General features: G+C 33.7%; 1 protein-coding gene across 2 annotated transcripts in view; it reads right to left on the reverse strand.

Annotated features, from left to right (window-relative positions):
• The window catches only part of LOC129800712 (protein sprouty), a 93,971-nt gene extending 75,188 nt beyond the window's left edge, over positions 1-18,783 (reverse strand). The window contains exons 1-3 of one of the 2 annotated variants that reach the window (XM_055845309.1): positions 17,850-18,783; positions 6,574-6,761; positions 6,060-6,442 (exon numbers count right to left, since the gene is read on the reverse strand). The gene's annotated coding sequence lies outside the window, so the exon portion shown is untranslated. Of the gene's footprint in view, positions 1-6,059; positions 6,762-17,849 lie in introns of both variants that reach the window. The other variant, XM_055845308.1, reaches the window with a different exon arrangement.
• Positions 18,784-19,379: the final 596 nt, after the last annotated feature.

The raw sequence follows: 19,379 nt of genomic DNA on the forward strand, positions 1-19,379 counted from the left end.
AGTTTCTAAACAACCCTTCTGAAAAGAGAGTAACAAAAAAAGTCAATTAGTATCGAAAATATCACACTTCAAACTTGGAACATCAATGCTTATAAGCAGACTGGGCAAAATTATGAGCCCTTACCCTATAGCAATCGCTTTTACAGTGAACGGGAAACCCCATTAGTAAGGGAAAGTGGGGCACCATTGAATTGTGGCAGTTTCAAAAATGGGTCTTTTTAACAAAACACTTAAAAAGCTAAATTACATTGGAATAAGTCTGAATTCCCTTTAAAAATAATGAGAAAAATCCATTTTCAAAAATGCCCCAATTCAAAGGTGCCCCACTTTCCCCTATCTATAAATTCATTTATGACCCGTCGCCTCAAGTTTCCACTTTCATTTCTTCCGCGTGAGGTCACTGTTTTCTACCGCATGTGGCGCTGGCAACTGTTCTCAATTTTAAATTCTAAATCCTTTAGTCGAAAAGCTTTGCACAATTGAATTATAATTCTTGCAAATTTCCCCAATGCATTGTTAGTAGGGTCATTTGCCTAAAGCGAGACAGTTTGGAAAGTTGAACAAAGCAGTGTGGAATGTGAGACACCTTCTTAAACACTTGATAATAAATCACTTAAATATTTAAATTTTCGATAAAAACATTATTAAACTTAATTTTATGATTATTACAGAAGTTAAAAATGCAAAAATCGTTATAAAACAATCAAAGGGTGACTTGCAAGAAGAATTTAAAAAATGTATTGCATGCGTGATATTCATAACCTTCACACGGTAGTTGTATTTCTTTGTTTCTTATGGAAGTTGCTAGGAAAATATCAAAGTGTTTTGTTTGATTTTTCGGCATAATTTGTGAAATATTATTAAGTCCGTAGTGAAAATCGAAGGACAAACATCCATTTAAAAGGTGAATGAAAAATATTTGTGAAATATTACATTTAAAAAGGATATAAAAGTGATTTAATTTCGTATTGCTTTTAAAATAAGTTTTATGAAATCTTGGACAAGTTGGTTTTGTGAACGAATTTGGTGGTTTTGTTAACAAGAACGACAAAGATCCTAAAGTATCCGGAGAAATAGTTGCAACAGCAGTTAGCAGCTGATAAGGAGAAAATCTCGTGGAAAAGGCTGCAAGGATCTCCAGATTACGAAGACCACTTTTTCTGACAGAATGGATAGTTAAATATCGCAAAAACACCTGGAGAAAGACAAAGGGGAGCCTCTACAGGACTCCCAAAGCAAATGGAAAAGGACCTGGCCGGATAAGGTATCCAAATCTGCTAAGAAGTTGCATCCGCTTTAAAGCTATAAATGCTGGACATTTATATTTATTTATTTATTTATCTTTTTGGTTGGACGTCCAAGAAGTTCTCGGTAATTAGCGTTCCTCAACTATTTCCCGGACATAAAGGAAGGATTAGCATAACCATCAAATGTGCAAGTATACAGAGAAAACCCTCAACATTTGATTTTCTACATATTTTGTATGTTATTTTGTCATTAATATCACTATGTCCAACTTTCCAAAAGTTTTTGTCCCACTTTCCAAAATGTTGTCCATCTTTTCAAAATGTGTTACTTTTTAATTTCCGTGAATTTTCCGATTATTCGGTTGCAATATTTAATAACAACGGTTAAGATTCTTTTAAAATATTTGTCAAAGAATCCCATGATACAAAAAAATGGTAAAAATAATTATTTATTCAGTTTAAAAATGCATTTGTAATTGAATTTTTTCATAAGTGTCTCGCTTTCCACCATTCACCCTATACATAACCCGCAATTTTATTAATTGAATCACTGATCCTATAAGCTCATTTAAGCCTATCAGCAACTTTTTCTGTTGCCCCAACTGCAGTGAAAATCTGTGTGTTTTTCGGTGAAAAACAGGAAGTGCAAAAGAAGAAAAATAGCTCTGACGCTTTGGAAAAAATAGAATGCAGTCATGCATTTTTTGTTCTTTTTTTTCGGAAAATGGTGCAAATTTGCTGGCGAAAGGAGAAAACAAGCCACTGGCAAATTCTCTGTGATTGTCGTAATTTCCTCAACGCACTTTTAACTTGCCATTTCATTGAACTTTTCCTTTTGGGCCATTTTCTGACGCAAACGCACTAACTCCGAAAAATGCACGCAAATGACAAAATTTCCTGCTACAGAACCAAAATTCTTTTGATGATTTGGGTATAGAGGAATTTAAATGGAGGGAAAGTGTTTCCTTTTGTAAGATTCTCAGAAGTGAAAATCATTCAGTTTGACATTTAAAAGTAACTCATTGAAACATTTACAGACGTTGATGGCAACGTTGAATTTTGTTGCAGAGTTATTTGAATGTTACAAGAGACACTATAAATCGAAAATAGTAATTTTATGAAATAAGCTATTTTCGATACAAAACAGAAATGCGATATACTTGGCTGTATTTACATAGATTTGAATTCTAAACATTTCATAACTTCCGAAACTGCAGAAACTTCTGTTTTCGATATTGAAAAGAAACAATATTATTTTTATTCTTATAATTATTGTTTTAAAAATATATTTCCCAACGTTTTTGATTTGACCATTCTCTCCGGTTAACGGTATATAATGTACCGATTTGAAGCTATATCACAGAATTTACCTAAAATCCCGTTGGAAGTTCGAAAATTTAAACCGATCAATTGCACAAAAAGGGAATAAATTCATAAAAAGGCTACACAAAAATTCACTTTTTGCCGCGAAGGTTACGCAATGTTATTGACATTTTCGGTAGATTCGGTTATTGACATTCTTGACAATTGAAGTATCAAGAATACCTAAAATTCGAAATGACAGAATGATCAGCGCTACAGCGGCGAATATGTGAACTTTGAACTTCCAGTCAATTTTCGAATAGATTTGACTTAGCTTTTGTCTCTGATATTACTGAAAAGAGCCACTAAGTATCAGTCGCATTTATTGTTTTTTTTTCATCATCGAACTTCGTGACAAGAGATAAATACTAAATTCGTTATTCTATTTGGACATTGCTAGATCCAGAGATCAAACGGTTAGGTATTTTAATTAAAGGCTCTTTACATTCATTTCATTAACATTCTCTCTCTCTTCTTTTTATGTTTTTGGCTGTCAGACTCAATCAGGTCCATATAGCCAAAATTTTCATTAACATTACAGTAGACTCTCTCAAATTCGGGCATTTGGGACCGAAATGTCACCCGAATTAGAGAGAAATTCGGGCATCACATTGTTTGAAATACAACGATCTTTTGTTTACCTGCATACTCATATTAAGTGTACATACTCATATTAATTGTAAATTTCATGAAAGCCCCTTAATAAATGCAGAATCAAATCAGAACTGAGACAAACCATTGCAAATTTGAGCATATTTGCTTCATTTGATATTCATAATCGAACTTGAAAAATGTCAACAAACTTTTTTCAAATGTAACCGCTGCCCAAATTAAAAAGTAGCCCGATGTTAAAGGAGTCGAAATAGTGAGAGTCTACTGTACCTAGATTTATATTCACATACAATAAACATTTTTATATAACGTTTAGATATTTTCTTGTCCAATCTTCGTCCACATAACATAATAACCTTGAATAATTCCTTATAACGCTTTTCAAGATCATGCATTAAAAAGTTCTTAAAAGCGTATTCTTCAACCGATTTATTCAAGTTCAGATTCGTTGAAAAGGTCTTGGAATTTCCAATAGAAACCGATTCACATCAGTTGTAAACAGGCAATGAAACGATTCATTACCGATAACTCATTGTTATTCGAAATTCAATTATATTACTCCTGAAATGTATTTTGGGAATTTTTTTGAATGATTTATAAATCGGTTCAAATCAATTGTGAAGTGGTAACAGACCGGTTATGAAATCGAATAAATAATTTTTGTCCGAACATCAATTCTAATACTTTTAAAACTATTTTGGAGAATCTTTTGGGTATACGGTAAATGATGCGAAAGTACTTTTGAGATACAGCATCTAAGTCACGAGTTCGAGCATTTTGCAAAGCCTTGGACACTTTGCCGCACCGTTTATTTATTTTAAAAACATTTGATTGTAAATTTAATATATTTCAACACGTATTCGGTTTTAAAGAAATTTTTGAAAAAGTTCTATAATAGTGAAGAAAATCAAATAAATTAGCTGAAGAAGTTTAAAAAGCTTTCACCTATTTTTTTGTGCTTTATAATCGGTAAATTAAAAAAAAGTAATGTTGAAGCTATTAAAAGTAACTTTTCGAAATAAAAGTAACCAAAGCCAAGCCAAGCCAAGTCTATTCGAAAATCTACCGGAAGCCTAAAGTACAAGTTCAAATACCCGCCGTTTTAGCGCTGATTAATTATTTTTCTGTTGGAAGAAAATACATGAGAATATGCTAAAGGTTAACTTTTCGATGTCGAAAAAAACAACATTTAAAAAAAATAATTTTTTTCGCTATTCCAGTTCATTTGCGATCAAATTAAATAATTTGAACTTGAAAGACAATTTTCGATATCGAAAAAAACTGGAACTAGACTCATTACACCGGTGAATTTTGGTTCTAAAGTGCAATACTGATGTAAGGTAAAGTATCCTCAAGTCGGCCAGTTCCTCAACTCGGCCGGTTGAATTATTTAACCAATTTTTTTAGCGTTTTATAGTAAATTTCTATAAAATTTTCACTGATTTACATTATATACAATATAATAGACCTTGTAATGTTAGATCTGTGAAACCATATTATAGCAAACCTAAGTAAATTGAATAAATAACCCGAGTTGAGGAACCGGCCGACTACAGGGTACTTTACCTTATTTAATAACATTTGAAATAGTACTGAAAACATTCAATTTCAAATTGAAGGTTAGATGGGGAAAATTAGAAGTTATTATATAGTAGTCAAAATGTAATTTCAATTTTCGATGTCGAAAACACATAAATATATAAAACGATACATCAGAATGCGTTCCAGAGAAAATTCGAAAATTAAAGTAAGTGTTCGATACCGAAGGAACAAACGTCTCATTTTAAATCAGTAAGCGTCTGAACACTGAGAAAAAAAGGGGGTGCGATTAACTTTTTTCCTCATAAATTTAACACTTTCTAAGTGTAAAAATATATCAACATTTTTTAATGTTAATTTTACACATTTTAAGGATAAAATCAACATGAAAAAAGGGTAACTTTAACCCCCAATACACCTAAAAAGCATAATATTTACACCGATATCGGATCAATACTGCAGGGTAAAATTAACATTTCTGGAATGTTATTTAAACTTTTTCGGATTTCTCTCAGTGAAGGTTAATACCGAGTGAATATCCAAATTATAAAAGTAGTGTAGAATCGGCTGGCGTGGGCTGCTAGCCTATGTTCTAAACCCGGTTGAAAATGATAATGATGATGATAAATATTGAATCAATTCATTTGAATTTTTTCTTGGTCAAATTAATAAATTGGGGAAAAACAGAAGAACTAGGATACTTTTACGAGAGTATTCGAAGGCGACAGTCTATTTTCGATATCGAAAATATACTTATCTTCTGAATAATGTGCTTTTGATCACAGGATCATCATCAGGATATTTAAAAAAAAAATCCAATTCGAACTTTTGATATCCGAGAAATCCTTCTTTTGATTTTTCGAATCCGAAAGTTAATTTTCGATATCGAAAAATCATCAAAGGCTTTCGAAAGTAGTTCCTTATATTTTCAGTTAATGACAAATTGAGGAAAATGAAAATGCACCTGCATATAAATAAAAGAAGTATTCGAAAACAAAAGTTAATTTTCGATATTGAAACAGATATGCTTTTTCGAATCAGTTTGCTCTGAAGTCCAGTACTGAATGGTGATTTTGAACTTTCGGTGAATGATAGGAAAAGTTTGATTGGGGACTTTTTTCTAGTGCCATCGAGCATCTTAATCAAGTCCATCTGAGTTGCAATTTCATTTGAAATTTTCCACGCTTCTTGCAACCAAGGAAAATTGACTTAGAATGGTCTCTTTTTTCTTTTTGCCTAGGCAGCTTCTTAGCAACTGGAGTGTCACTGGAAATGAGATTTTTCTTCAATAAAACTTACCGTTGTGTTGTAATTATAGATGCAATTTACTGCAGTACTTTTTGTCCGCCTTAGTCAATATCCTCTGTCTCACTCTTTATGTTGGGTACCACTCTTTTTGCCTCCTCCTTGGGGGCTTATTATGTGCTCTCCACAGAATGAATTGTGCTAATAATCCCAGGTTTCTCAACACTATTCACCTCACATCAAGCCTCTGCCCCTTCCACGAGCACTCAATTTTATTTATTAATCGCACTATTATTTCTTGTATTTCTCATTAAATGGGAGAGAAGTTGAGCAGCAGAGGAAAAAATTAATAAAAAAAAAATAGAGACAAGGCACTGTGCTTCAATTCACAAGAACAACTCACACGAGAAGTGCGGCAAAATTGCAATTCACTGGCACTAAATTGTAACCGTCGATTGAGTCCGATGGAGTTGAACCAAGATGGCAAAAAAAAAAGAATTATTAATAATATTATTTATGCAGCCAAGTGGACAAAGTGTCCAAGGAGATGGATTTTCTGTTCACTCACTGGGTAATGATTTAATTATGATTCCTATTGAGAGGCGCACATTGTTCAAAGAAGCCTCATTTGATGTTATGCTCATGAGCCATCCTCCATGAGAAAGACGACGACAGAGTGGGCAAAAAAAAAAAGATCCACTGATTGCACTTAATGATCTTCGTCCGTTTACACGCCGTTCAACCAGCAAATCAACACTGTAAATAGCACAAAAATATTTATTGTTAGTGCCTATACATTTAATATCACTTTGGAAGGAAATGGATATATGAAATTTCTTTTAATTGCCATGTACTAGCGGAAATTTCATGTTTCATTGAATCAATGGGTGCCTTTTTTCTTACAAACTCCCAGGAAGTTTTGCTTCCTCCCCAGGAATATCATTAATATTAATGGCTGAAGGTTATGACAAGATAACCCTGAAAATCTACTTATTGGGGCTGCTTTAGAATTGGATAGTTCGAAATGCACTGGTGTGTCTTGGAGAATCTCCCTCTCTTGGTTCGTTCCTCAGATAAAATCTCTACAGTCTGTTATAATCTCCCAAGTGTGTCTTGGATAAAATATCTAAGTCAAGTGATGAAAATTTAAGAGGGATGAGAGAACATGCTACACAGTAAAAAAAATTACAAGGATAATCGTTGGTTTGCTTTTTTACCACGATTATTCTTGTAAAGTTACATAAATTATGTATTTCAGCAAAATGTGTAATATGAAAATGTGTAACTTAATTTTGATGTAATTGCAGACCGTGTAATAAATTGCGAATGATTACACAATTGTGTACATTATCTTACATATTTCGTGTAAAATTATACAGTTTTCAAATAAAATGTGTACAAATTACACAGTTTTCAGACAAAATGTGTACAAATTACACAAATGTGTATCAGTACACACGATTACATGTTTAATGTAAAATTTACAATGAAAATCATGGTAAAGCAGCAAATAATTTTTTACTGTATATTTAACACTTTAATCAAATTTCCAATTTGAAAATCCAATCGAAATACTAAAGGCCTCTATACATTAGGAGCAATTTTCGTCAAAAATTGCGTTTTTGACAGAATTTTGACGTTTCTGCCTACAGCACTGCAGCCAATTTCCTTCAAAAAAGCAATTTTTGACGAAAATTGTTCTCAATGTGTAGACACCTTAAGAAGATAAAGAGGGATAGGCTGGAGCAGGATTGCAACAAAACTTCTTGTTACAATTCAAGAAACTTTTTTTAAGATTTTTCACTTTTACTTTTTTTTTTTAAAAAGATTAATACAACAAAATTGGCATAGTCTTTCGAAGTGACAGGGCCTTGCCATTCACAAATAGAGTTTGAAAAATTCTAAGATCTATTTGAAGAGCCAAAAAAGAGACATTGTTATTACTTGATAAATCCGCAAGGTGGCCTTTTTGAATTTCGAAATACAGTAGAGTTCCTCAAATTTGAACATTTGGGGGGTATAGATGACATTTCTCACTCCTCAAATTTGAACAATATTTTCAAAAACGTAACGGAATTCATGTAAAATTCACTTTTCCTAAATAAAGGAAAGTAACTTTAGAGTATTTTATCAATTGAATTTCTTGTTAAATACGTAGAATTTGTTGAGGAAATTTAAATATTACACCAATATTGATGAAACACCAGAGAAAAATAGTTCTAATTCAGACGCAATGCAACATTTCTTTTACATAACCTTGTATTTTACATTTTGAATGCTACGGTCGCGTCGTTCAAATTTGAGGAGTTCCAATTTGAGGAACTCGACTGTACTCAAGTGGCAAACTTAGTATTCCTGTTTCTTTATTAAATCACTTCGTATACATTCAGTAACCCTTTTGCCAACTTTTAGTGTGATGCTTTACAAATTCTCCCCAACTTGTATGAAAACTTAGTATGAAAATACGAAACTGAATTAGAATTCTTCGAATATCAACGACATTTTGTGCAAATAGAGTTCCGTTTATCTTTTATCCAAAACACTAAATATTAGAGAATCAAAGTCCAAAGTCAAGCTATACCTATTCGAAAATCAATCGAAAGTCTAAAGTGCAAATTCACACATTCGCCGCTTTAGCACTGCATATTCTTCCATTTCGAATTTTCGGTATTCTTGACACCATCAATTGTCAACAGCGTCAGGAACAATGCGTAAATGTTTACTGTAAAAAGTGAATTTATGTGTAGTTTTATGGAATTTCAGGATGGCAGAACGTTTTTTTTATGCAAATCTTCGGTTTAAATATTCGAACTTTAATCGATTTTTAAGGTAATGTTCTCACTAATATACCCTCGAACAGGTACAGTATAAACCTTAACCGGAGAGAACTCTCAAATGAGGAAAATTGTTATTAAACCTCAGGCATTATTGACAATTGGAAAAAATGGGATACAGTAGACTCTTTCTCAATTGGGCATTTGGGGCAAAATGTCATCTGGAGGGAAATTCTGTAACGCTCTGGCAATGCCATGTGACAAATTGGGTTTGAATCTCAGGAGAGCTTTTTCGAAAATGCGATTCTGTAGCCGTGACATTGCCATTTCAGCTCACGTGGCATTGTCAGAAGTCACATATTTGAGATTTCTGGCAATTCAAATGACAATGAATTTTGTTAAACAAATCAACCACAAAACGTACTGTATTTTCAAAAAATCATTAAGTAAAGGGATTTCATTTAAAATTCAATGAATTGCATTTTCGAACTCATATGATATGACAAAAAAAGCTCGAATGACATTGTCAGGTTTCGAACTCACGCATGACAATGTCACGAAAATTACAGAATTCCCCTACTGGATTCTCGATAGATTTGGGCGTCAAATCTTTTGTAAATTCCACAAAAAGCGCTCAATTATAAAGATCACGATAAAATAGGAAGAACTACAGCGAATTTGAGCAAATTTGCTTCATAATTAAACGTGAAAATTGTCAACAAAATTTTTCGGCCGATTGAGCGAGAGTCTACTGTAGTTCAGAATTAGAACACATTTGAAATAGGGCTTTTCTTTTCTTTGAAATGATCCTGAGCGTCAGGAGCCTTATCGCAATGTAATTCAGGACCAATTTCATTTAAGAATAGGAAAAAAGGACTAAGGTGTCTTGGCTAAATGGTAAATTGCACAAGATGTTCTTTTTTTTCGAAGGACTCAAGCTAAATTTAGGATTCTCAATTATGAAGAAGCTGTTAAAAAAGTTACTCAGTTGTTTTGTTCTTTTCATACAAAAATTTGAGTATTGACACCATTGACTCTATTGACACAAGGTACTTCGAATTTCGAAAAAGAAATTTTCGAAACCAATCTTTGAAATTTCGAAGATCTATTTTTTTGTTCTTTTTGTGGTGACTAGGAATCCACTGCTTATCACCAAAGCAAAGGAGAGTCCTTAAATTATTATCCCTAATCTGAGTAGATCATAAAAGCGTTATTTTTAAATAATCCTTCGAGCAAGTCTTCCCATAAAATGAGTGATCCACTGTAGGAAAACTGAAATAGCTCTCTTGGGATCGCAAAGTATGAATGCAATTGAGACTGAAGTGATAAGAGATAATTGTAAACATGGGATCTTCAACAAAAACGAAATATCAGTGAATAATTGAAAACGTCCTCAGAAAGTGTGCTATAGAAGAGGACTTGAAGGGGGGAGGCGCGGGAAAATGCCTGGATGGTGACGAAAGCTATCAATTTCTCAGGCAATTAAGTGTGTGAAAAACAATGAAATAAAAATGCCTCGTGATTGTTTATTTTAATTAAAGCAACAAAAAACTGATTCTGTCTTATTTTTGTCACTCGTAAAAATTGCATTCTCAACACGATAATAAGACCGTACTCCAATCAAGGTCATACCGAATGCACATTTTCACGCCAAAGATCACCAAGTTAATATTGGGTGATCATTTTCATCCACAAATTCACTCAATGATCTTCGAGTATTTGCGTCTCACGCGTCCATCGTCACAATCTCGCTCTCTCACTTACAATTATTATTGCTCTAACTCAAAGTCACACGAATATCTATAATCAATCTAATTATGAATTACATTAGTATATACATTGTTTATTTACGACAAACATTGTCTTGCTGGTTTGTTTTTCATTGGCTCCGTATAGAGCTTACAAGCGTCAAAAATGCTAGCTTTAACTCTAGATTTCTCATGGGTTTTCGAACGAATTTTGTATGATTTGGGAGGGAGTAATGCCCAACGTACAATAACTTTTGTTTTGTAAACATGTTTTTGACATTTCGATGAGGGTGAGTGAGATCTAGATCTAGTCATCTCGCTCACTCTCATAGAAAATTTTGAAAACATGTTTACAAACAAAAGTTATTGTGCACTGGGCATAACTCTATCTAAACATAAGTATAATGCCCAGCGCACAATAATTTTTGTTTGTAAACATGTTTTCAAAATTACATATGAGAGTGAGCGAGATGACTAGATTGAGATCTCACTCATTCTTACTAAAATGTCAAAAACATGTTTACAAAACAAATGTTATTGTGCGTTGAGCATAATTTCCATAAGATAAAAATATCAAAGAAGTATTCCATTAAGAATTTCTATAAATTCCGCATAGATAGTCATCTGATTCCCTGTTCGAAATTCGAAGTGTCAGAAGAGTGTCAATAATTTTCACTTTATTGTGAGAAAAATCAAAGATACGAGATTTATGCTATTATGGTGTCTATCTAATACTCTACGTCGAAAAAGAAATGTAAAATTAATCGTAAATGTCTGTGAATTCCTAATGGGTATGTGAATTACGAATGTTCGTAAATCGTATAGCTGACAAAAAAGTTCGAAAAAGTTTGCACTTTTTTACAAACTTTATTCGTAACATGATCACTTGCCGAACATTTTTCGTTCTTTTACAAACATTTGTTCGTATATTTTTGTTTGTCTGGCAAAACTTTACGAACAAATGGCAAAATATTACAAACATAATTCTGTGTGTTTTGTTTACGAACATTTACGAACAAATATTTGTAAAAAAAAATACTCGTGATGTGATCATATTATAAGCACAGTTTGTGATAAAATCCAAAATTTTACAAACTTTTTCGTGGGTAATACAATTTACGAGCATTTCATAAATCCCTAATAAGAAATCCCGCACGAATTTACGAACAATTTTACGAAATACTTTTTTCTGTGTATAATGATAGAACCGGAACTTACTTAAGAATTTCTTTGTTCGGTTTTTTTTCAACTTTACGTAAAAAAATACTTCGAAAATTTCGTATACATTTTGAATTTTTGAACATTAACGGAACTTTTATGTAAGTCGACGTAGTAAATCAATTCTTTCAGAATTAGAATTCTGGATATTTTGTGGTACTATCACACGTAAGTTCGAAATCTGACTATAGGCGAACCAAGCTTTTATTGTCACATCACATGAATTCGAAAATTCAATTCGTTGATTTTTTAATGAACTCGCTTTACTTAGCGATTTGCTTAATAAAATTCATTGTCATTGGAATTGTAAAAAACCTGAAGTATGTGACTTCTTACGCTTCTTACAATGCCATAGTTATAGAAACATTTTTTCGGAAACCTTTCCTGATATTCGAATAAAATTTGTCATGTATTTCCAGAATCTTACAGAATGCCCTTACAGGAACTATATTTGTTTATTGTGTTCTAGAGACCGTACACAAGGGATATTAATTTTCTATTTTTCTAAGATTATTTCGCTCCTTGGAAATTACAAGGGGACAACTCAATCTGAGCCCTTTTTCAGGAGACAGCATGAAAGATTCAACTTTGTATAAATAATTATCTCAATTAAGTATGTTAATAAAAACAATTTAATTCTTTTCTATTTGTATGAGCATTATTATAAACATCGAAACATACATAATTTTACCTTTCAAAATATGTTTTTTTTTATGAGTTAGCTAGAATGATACGAATTAGAATGACACGGGATCAACTTGCTTGAGTTAGTCCCTTGTTTCACAAAAATTTGAACAATAAATCTATTTTGTGCCCCTTGACTTCAAACAAAACCGCGCAAGCAATCATAAAGAGTAAAATTTTGAAAAACTTTTCTAATAACGAAATTTATTGACTCATATCATCTGAAATTTTATTAAATTCTCTGTCTGAGTGCATTAAAACTTCAAAATCGCCAAAAAGTGAGTTGGCCCCTTGTAATTTCCAAGGAGCGATTTATTATCTAGTTCTCTTAATTTTGACGTTACTAATCATCAAGATCAATAGTTAATTAAAAATTCTTGAACTCTCGTATAAAAATCTATTTCGAATGCTCTAAGTTCGGTGTAAATTTTCGAACTTCAATGATATTCTTTTGTCTTTTATCTGAGACACTTTTAGATAATCGAAGAAAGAATTATTTTCAGTATTTTCCGTAGGCTTTCTGGAACCATTTCGGAAAACCTTTAAGGTTTATTAACAATGTAGAACTAGTAAGGGAAAGCTTTCGGAATTCGCACACACTCTATCTTCGAACGCTTCATACTTTTCCCATATTAGCTAAGATTCTTTATAATCTCAGCTTTTTTTTTTAAAATAAATTGGACTTTATTTTCTGAACATGTGTGGCCTTATGAAACCTGAAATCCTTACCCTAATCGGTTTTTATTCATGTTTTCATTACAATAAATTGAAATTAATTATTATTTTCTAAAATGAAAAACTATTACTTTTACAATATTTTGGTAAAGTTCTATGAACTACTTCAAAATATAAGATATATTAGGTGAGATTCCTAACAATCTCACCTTCTGTAGTCCTACCAAAATTTCATGTACTGTAAAAAAGCGAATAATTGTAGTAGATCATTCATAAGTTCGAGCGGTTCGAGCATTCTGCGAGTTTTCACTTCCAGATTTTTTTAGGGAAAGAGCTTATAATAATTGTGTGTTTAATAGAATAATATAAATAAATGACAGAAAAAAATGATTTTTGCTACTTCTCAATCGCACTGTGATATGTGCAAATATTAGCTTGTTGATTTAAGCAGTTTTTTCTTCACTTTTTTTCACTGCCTCATCCACTCTTTTTTTTTCTTAACTTGCCTATTCATATTTTATTTTCTTTAATTCGCGCCACGCAATATCCGGTTCATAGAAATATACATAGCAATTTCCTGGCTAGAATGCATTTTATTCATTTTTTTCCCCACCGATCTCATTGGCATGAATGGAGATTCTGTCGATGGCAATCTCATGTGCGGAAATTTGCCTATTTTGTGTCCGTCTTCTTCAGATTTAGTTAAGAACAGAAATCGATGGATTTTCTTGCAGGCAATTGCAATGAAATAGAACAAATACTTGTGCAGATGTGCCTACAAAGAAGCCAGCAAGAAGTTGTAGAACGCGATCGCAGAGAAGCATTTTGTATGCGATCGCATATCCAACACCACATAAATGAAAATTTTATATTTATAAATAGAACTACGCGGTCACTGGACCCAAGAGACTCTCTCTCTCGTGTTCTTGTTTCTTTTCCTCCTCACCCATACTTGTTATTTTCATGGCAGAAGTAGAACAAATACAGTTACAAAAAAACTTTATTATTTTTATGATTGTTTTTCCAAATTGAAAAGGATCAGGATTGGAAAAGGCGATCTTGAGTTATTCTAAAGATCAAATGGTCTTCTGCTGTTCTTAAATTTAAAAATCAATTGTGACAATTATATTTGAAAGATATGTTTTGTTTATAGTTTATCTTACTTCTTAACTATTTAATATTAAACATCCTTAAGCAGAAATTGGACTTAGCCTGGAGGAGGCTAAATCCAATTAAGGAGGTTACAAAGGAGATAAGGATTATACAGCTCTTTTCAGTGTTTCAATTTGCCATATTTCTGCTTTGACTGAAAGAGAGGAGTAGGTGAAAGCTTTCAGGCTTCGCACACACTATGGCTTTGAAAACTTCATATTTTTCCCATATTCCTTCCATGAATTTGATCTAAGTTCTACAGGAAACATAAATTAACAAATTTTGATTATAACACTTCAGAGTTTTTTGGTTTTAAAGAAAAAACGGAGCTCTAATGTTTCTTATTCCGTCTGAGTATTAGGCGATCTTCAAACCAGAGGTTTAGCCCAGTTCCCGAAGATTTCAAAATCCTAAATATCAACCAATTTTATTATATTTTCGGAATCGATCATTTTCCCTTAATAATTTACTCCTAAGGATCCTAAGTCAAAATTTTCCAACAAGAAAAACTGAAAGTTGATACCTGTCATCCCTGTCATAGTTTGACCACTAACCCGGTAATACAATTTCTATCGGATAAAAATAAAATATTAAAGAAAGAAAAACCAATTACTAGTACTTAACCGATACATTCCTGATTGGGACCGATGCATCTAGATTGAAAACTTCAAGACCTTTCTAAGAATTCTAAATATACCCAAATCGGTTAAAAAAAAATAGGCCCACCGGAAAGATTAAACTTTGGATTTCGAAAAATTGATGTCGAAAAGCTTTTGGTCATAGATACATAACAATGGACATAATGGCTCCGTTCAGTAATAACCTTTCGAAGAGACAAAGCCAAGCCAAACCTATTCGAAAATCTACCGAAAGTGCAAGTTCATATACTCGTCGCTTTAGCGCTGATTGTTCTGCCATTTCGAATTTCGATATTCTTGACACTTCAATCGTCAGCACCCAGAAACGATGTTGGGGGGGGACCCGTTGTTGACATAACGTTTCTGGGTACTGACGATTGAAGTGTCAAGAATATCGAAATTCGAAATGGTAGAACAATCAGCGCTAAAGTGATGAGTATATGAACTTGCACTTAAGGCTTCCGGTAGATTTTCGAATAGGTTTGGCTTGGCTTTGTCTCTTCGAAAGGTCATTACTGAACGGAGCCATTGGGTCCCGGTCAAAATCCTAAAAGTCACAATCCCGAACGCCAAAATCCCGAAAGCCAAAATCCTGAATTCTTAAAAGTGTCATAGCTACACCCACGATTGCACCCGCGCTTTCTGGAGGCAAAGAGAAATCTTCTGTGTCTTAGAAAATTATTCTAAACATTTTCCTCCATATAATTTTATCTCTTTCAGAATTATGAACATTCGGGATTTTGGCTTTCAGGATTTTGGCTTTCGGGATTTTGGCTGCCACCGGTCAGCAACAGTGTACAAATATTTGCTGGAAAAGTGAATTTTTGTGTCATTTTGTGGATTTTTAGCGGGTAGAATGTTTTAATTGCAATTTTATTAAGATAAATGTCCTTGTCATGAACTTGCTCACTTTTGTATAACTCGCCAGTTTATACGTTCGAACTTCCAACGGCTTTTTAGGTAAGTTCTCTCTGATACACCTTCGAATCGGTAAAGGAACAACCTCAACCGGAGAGAGCTCTCAAATCGGGAAGGCTATTACTGAACGAGAGGAATGTTTACATAGGGGATATCCAAAATATATGCGAGAATTTAAAAAAAATTGTAGGAGTCGTTTTCGAAATAAACCAAAAAACATGGTTTTGGAGAAGAAGACAAAAATCTGAAGTTGATATTTCTTACCGTTTAAGCTCCTGATCGATGATAAATTCGAAAAAGCGGATTGTATACTGCACTCTCTTTGAGTTTAAGTAATAAAATTTGGCTAATAATAAATTATAGATGTGAAGCCATATGGCTAAGCCTTTTAGGTCTGAAGTCCGTATTACCGACCTTGGAGCTTGGACCTAAAGAAAATCATTTCAAACCGGATAATAAACGGAGATATACTGAAATTAAGTTACGTAATTTTTGAACGATTAGCTTTAACCTTGAGACAGACCTAGGGAAAGACGACTGAATCAAATTCAGAATCTTGACTTAGAGCTCCTTCAGATCGAACCCGAAAATCTTCCTAAAATGGCAGAGGATCCGGAGGATCGACAAGCGTGGACTGCTATACTAAATGTCATGGTCCCGCGACCCCAATAGGGAAAAGCGGTTGAAAATGGTAATTTTCGAACAATTTCAGGCAGTATCTAAAAAACGATATGAACGATTTTGACATTTTTAAAAATTAGAAAAAAAGTAAAAGACATATAAAGATTTACACTAATCATTCCTAAATAGAATTTTCCAAAATCGAGAAAACTGTAGAGAGCGTATTTATCAACCGATTTTAGTAAGCTTAACGCCGTTGGAGAGTTATTGGAATATCTGACAAGTCTGAATCGGATCAATCCGATCCTTGCATTTTTGGAGTGACAACTGCCAAACACTGTCCGTTGATGTATTCAAAATTATTTTTATTAAACATGAAGTTTCTCCAGAATGAATTAAAGTATTATTATCATTGTATCGAAGTTTTTAATACAAAATTGTGATAAAAAATGAAACATAAGGATACCATGAAGAAAATTCTCTTGATTTTCGTCAGACAGAAAATAAATTCACACAGCACAAAATAGAAAAACCGTTGATCATTCAAAAAACCTAAATGTCATTTTGTCCCCACGTCAGCCGGATAACGAAGAGTCGACTGTACTTCTTTTTAAGAAGTGTTGCTTAGAACCTTGTAGACAGTTTATCGTCTTTATTTACTCTGAAATCATTCTTAATACATTTTAAAATGAATAAAAAATTTAGACATAGCTTTGGTGCCCTATTTCGGCCACCTTCATTCTCATAGTTCCTTGCCCTTCGGGAATTTTTCCAATATCTTTTTCACGTCATCTCGTTTGTCGAAGCTACATTTTTTGTTATTCTTTTGCATTGTATAATCCCTAGAGTACGTAAAATCTAAAAATTCATGGAAATTCGAGGAACAAAAAAGGTGGCCAAAATTGCAAGCTGGCCGGAATTTGGCACACTTACCCTATCAGAGGAATATTTTTTTAAACATATTTTTACAAAATAAAATTGATTCAGCTTTGCGTAAAAGTAAATAACAACTATTTATAGGGGCGTCTCCCGTTTCAGTAACTTCTTTTGCAAACAAAAATAAAATGAATTGTGCGTACGATATAATGCTGCAAAGGGAACTGATCTTGTGACATTTTGAGGATCACTGATCTTTTGTTAGTTGATTTTCTTTGCTTGTTGTCTCTTGAGATCTTCAATTAAGTTTACAAGAAGATGGTAAGAAGAGGGATCGCGGCTTTGAGAATGAACCAAAGAAAAAATTTGCATTCATTGAATGATCCACCGATTGCGATCTTGGACACTTGGACACTTTGGTCTCAAGAGTTTCTTGGGAGGAAGCATATCTTGCTTTTGGGGAATTTGCAGCATAAGAGCTCAATATTGCTGCGATCTTTGGGCGCGATCAAGCGTGGGCGATTCATTAAAAACACTCACTTTGCTTGCACCCTGCTGCAATCCTCCTGCTTCTTCAGCCAAACGAAGTTAACACACGCAAAATCCCACTGACGACAGTGAATATTAACTTTTATATTTATATAATATTTTGCCACATATAATTATAAATTAAGATCACTTTTTGGTCGGTTGATGCAACCACATCATGCACTATTTTTGGCGATCGCGCAATTCCTGACGGTGCATTTTCACTTTTACATTTTACCCACTTCTCTCTTCCTTGTCACTTATTCCTCGTGAAAAAACTCCTAAATGGATTTTTTTTATTGATGGGAACTACCTATTCCCATTCACAATCACTGCATAACCTCACTTTTTTTTATTGCTTTTTGATTTCGATCATAAACGTTATTGGAAATTTTTTAGATAAAACCGTTGGATCATCTATTTAAATTTGGGATCTTTTTTTTGTGGAAAGCAACTAGATTTTTTCCTTCTAGTTTTTTCTCACTCGACGGTACAATATGTTGGGGATATCTTGTGTGATTATGTAAAAATCACATCGTCACAGACGCGACGTGAATGTTGACTCGCGATCATTTCGTGCAACATCACGATCAATCACTAACACTTTGATTTTTCTATGGTTCTGTGTGAGTGTTAACTCGGTGATCTCAATAGAAATACACAAAACACTCATACAACGACCGATTGGTAAGAAAATGCGAAGAAAAATCCGCGATCGTTTTTTTTTTTGTTTGAAAGGGTGATCTTGCACCAAGCTACAAAAAAACAGCTTTTTGTCCAGCAATCGATCACAGGTGATCCTTCCTCTGGGATAGCCTATCACCCAAACAAAAACAATACACGATCCTCAATGGAAAGTTCTTGGAAGGAGGGGTAAGAAGGCACACGATCGCGGTGTCAAGTTGCGCACACAGACTTCGATCAGACGGTGAATTGTGTGGAAACTGAAGTGGATCGCTGTGGGAATGATCGCGGATGCCTCATCTTCCGCGGCGCGCAAAATGGACGTTCGGGCGTCGCCATTTTTCGCGATCGCACTCTCAAAACGATCACCATCATTCCCTCTCGCTTCCACCCATTCCACACAAATTTGCCATTGAGACAACTTACCAGCCGCAATTCACACACTCGCGCCCATCCGACAATGAAAAATTCCATGCAGCCCGCTTCGGGTCTCTCAAGTGTCTCGGATAAATCGCGCACGCGTTTCTCAAGTTTTTGGCGCCAAAGATTGCTTTTCATGCATTTTTCTCCCCTCCACCCCCTCCTCCCTCCACCACAAGAAGGAGAGAAGAAGGAGAAATCATGGAGATTTGCACAATTTATTAATGAAAAATTCATAAATTCGTATTTATTCTGTCATAAATATCTTCCCTTCGTCTTCTGCCCAGAGAAGTTTCTCAAGAGGCAACAGATTCATTTTTCAACCCAAGAGATTCTTTACTCTTACACTGCTAAGAACTGAGCACACGAATACTTTGTAAATTCCATCAGGCAATAATTTTGATTTAAAATTAATATTGCGCCTGTAATTTAGGCAAA

This window comes from Phlebotomus papatasi, chromosome 2 (assembly GCF_024763615.1).
Source record: "Phlebotomus papatasi isolate M1 chromosome 2, Ppap_2.1, whole genome shotgun sequence".
NCBI classification, from domain to species: domain Eukaryota; kingdom Metazoa; phylum Arthropoda; class Insecta; order Diptera; family Psychodidae; genus Phlebotomus; species Phlebotomus papatasi.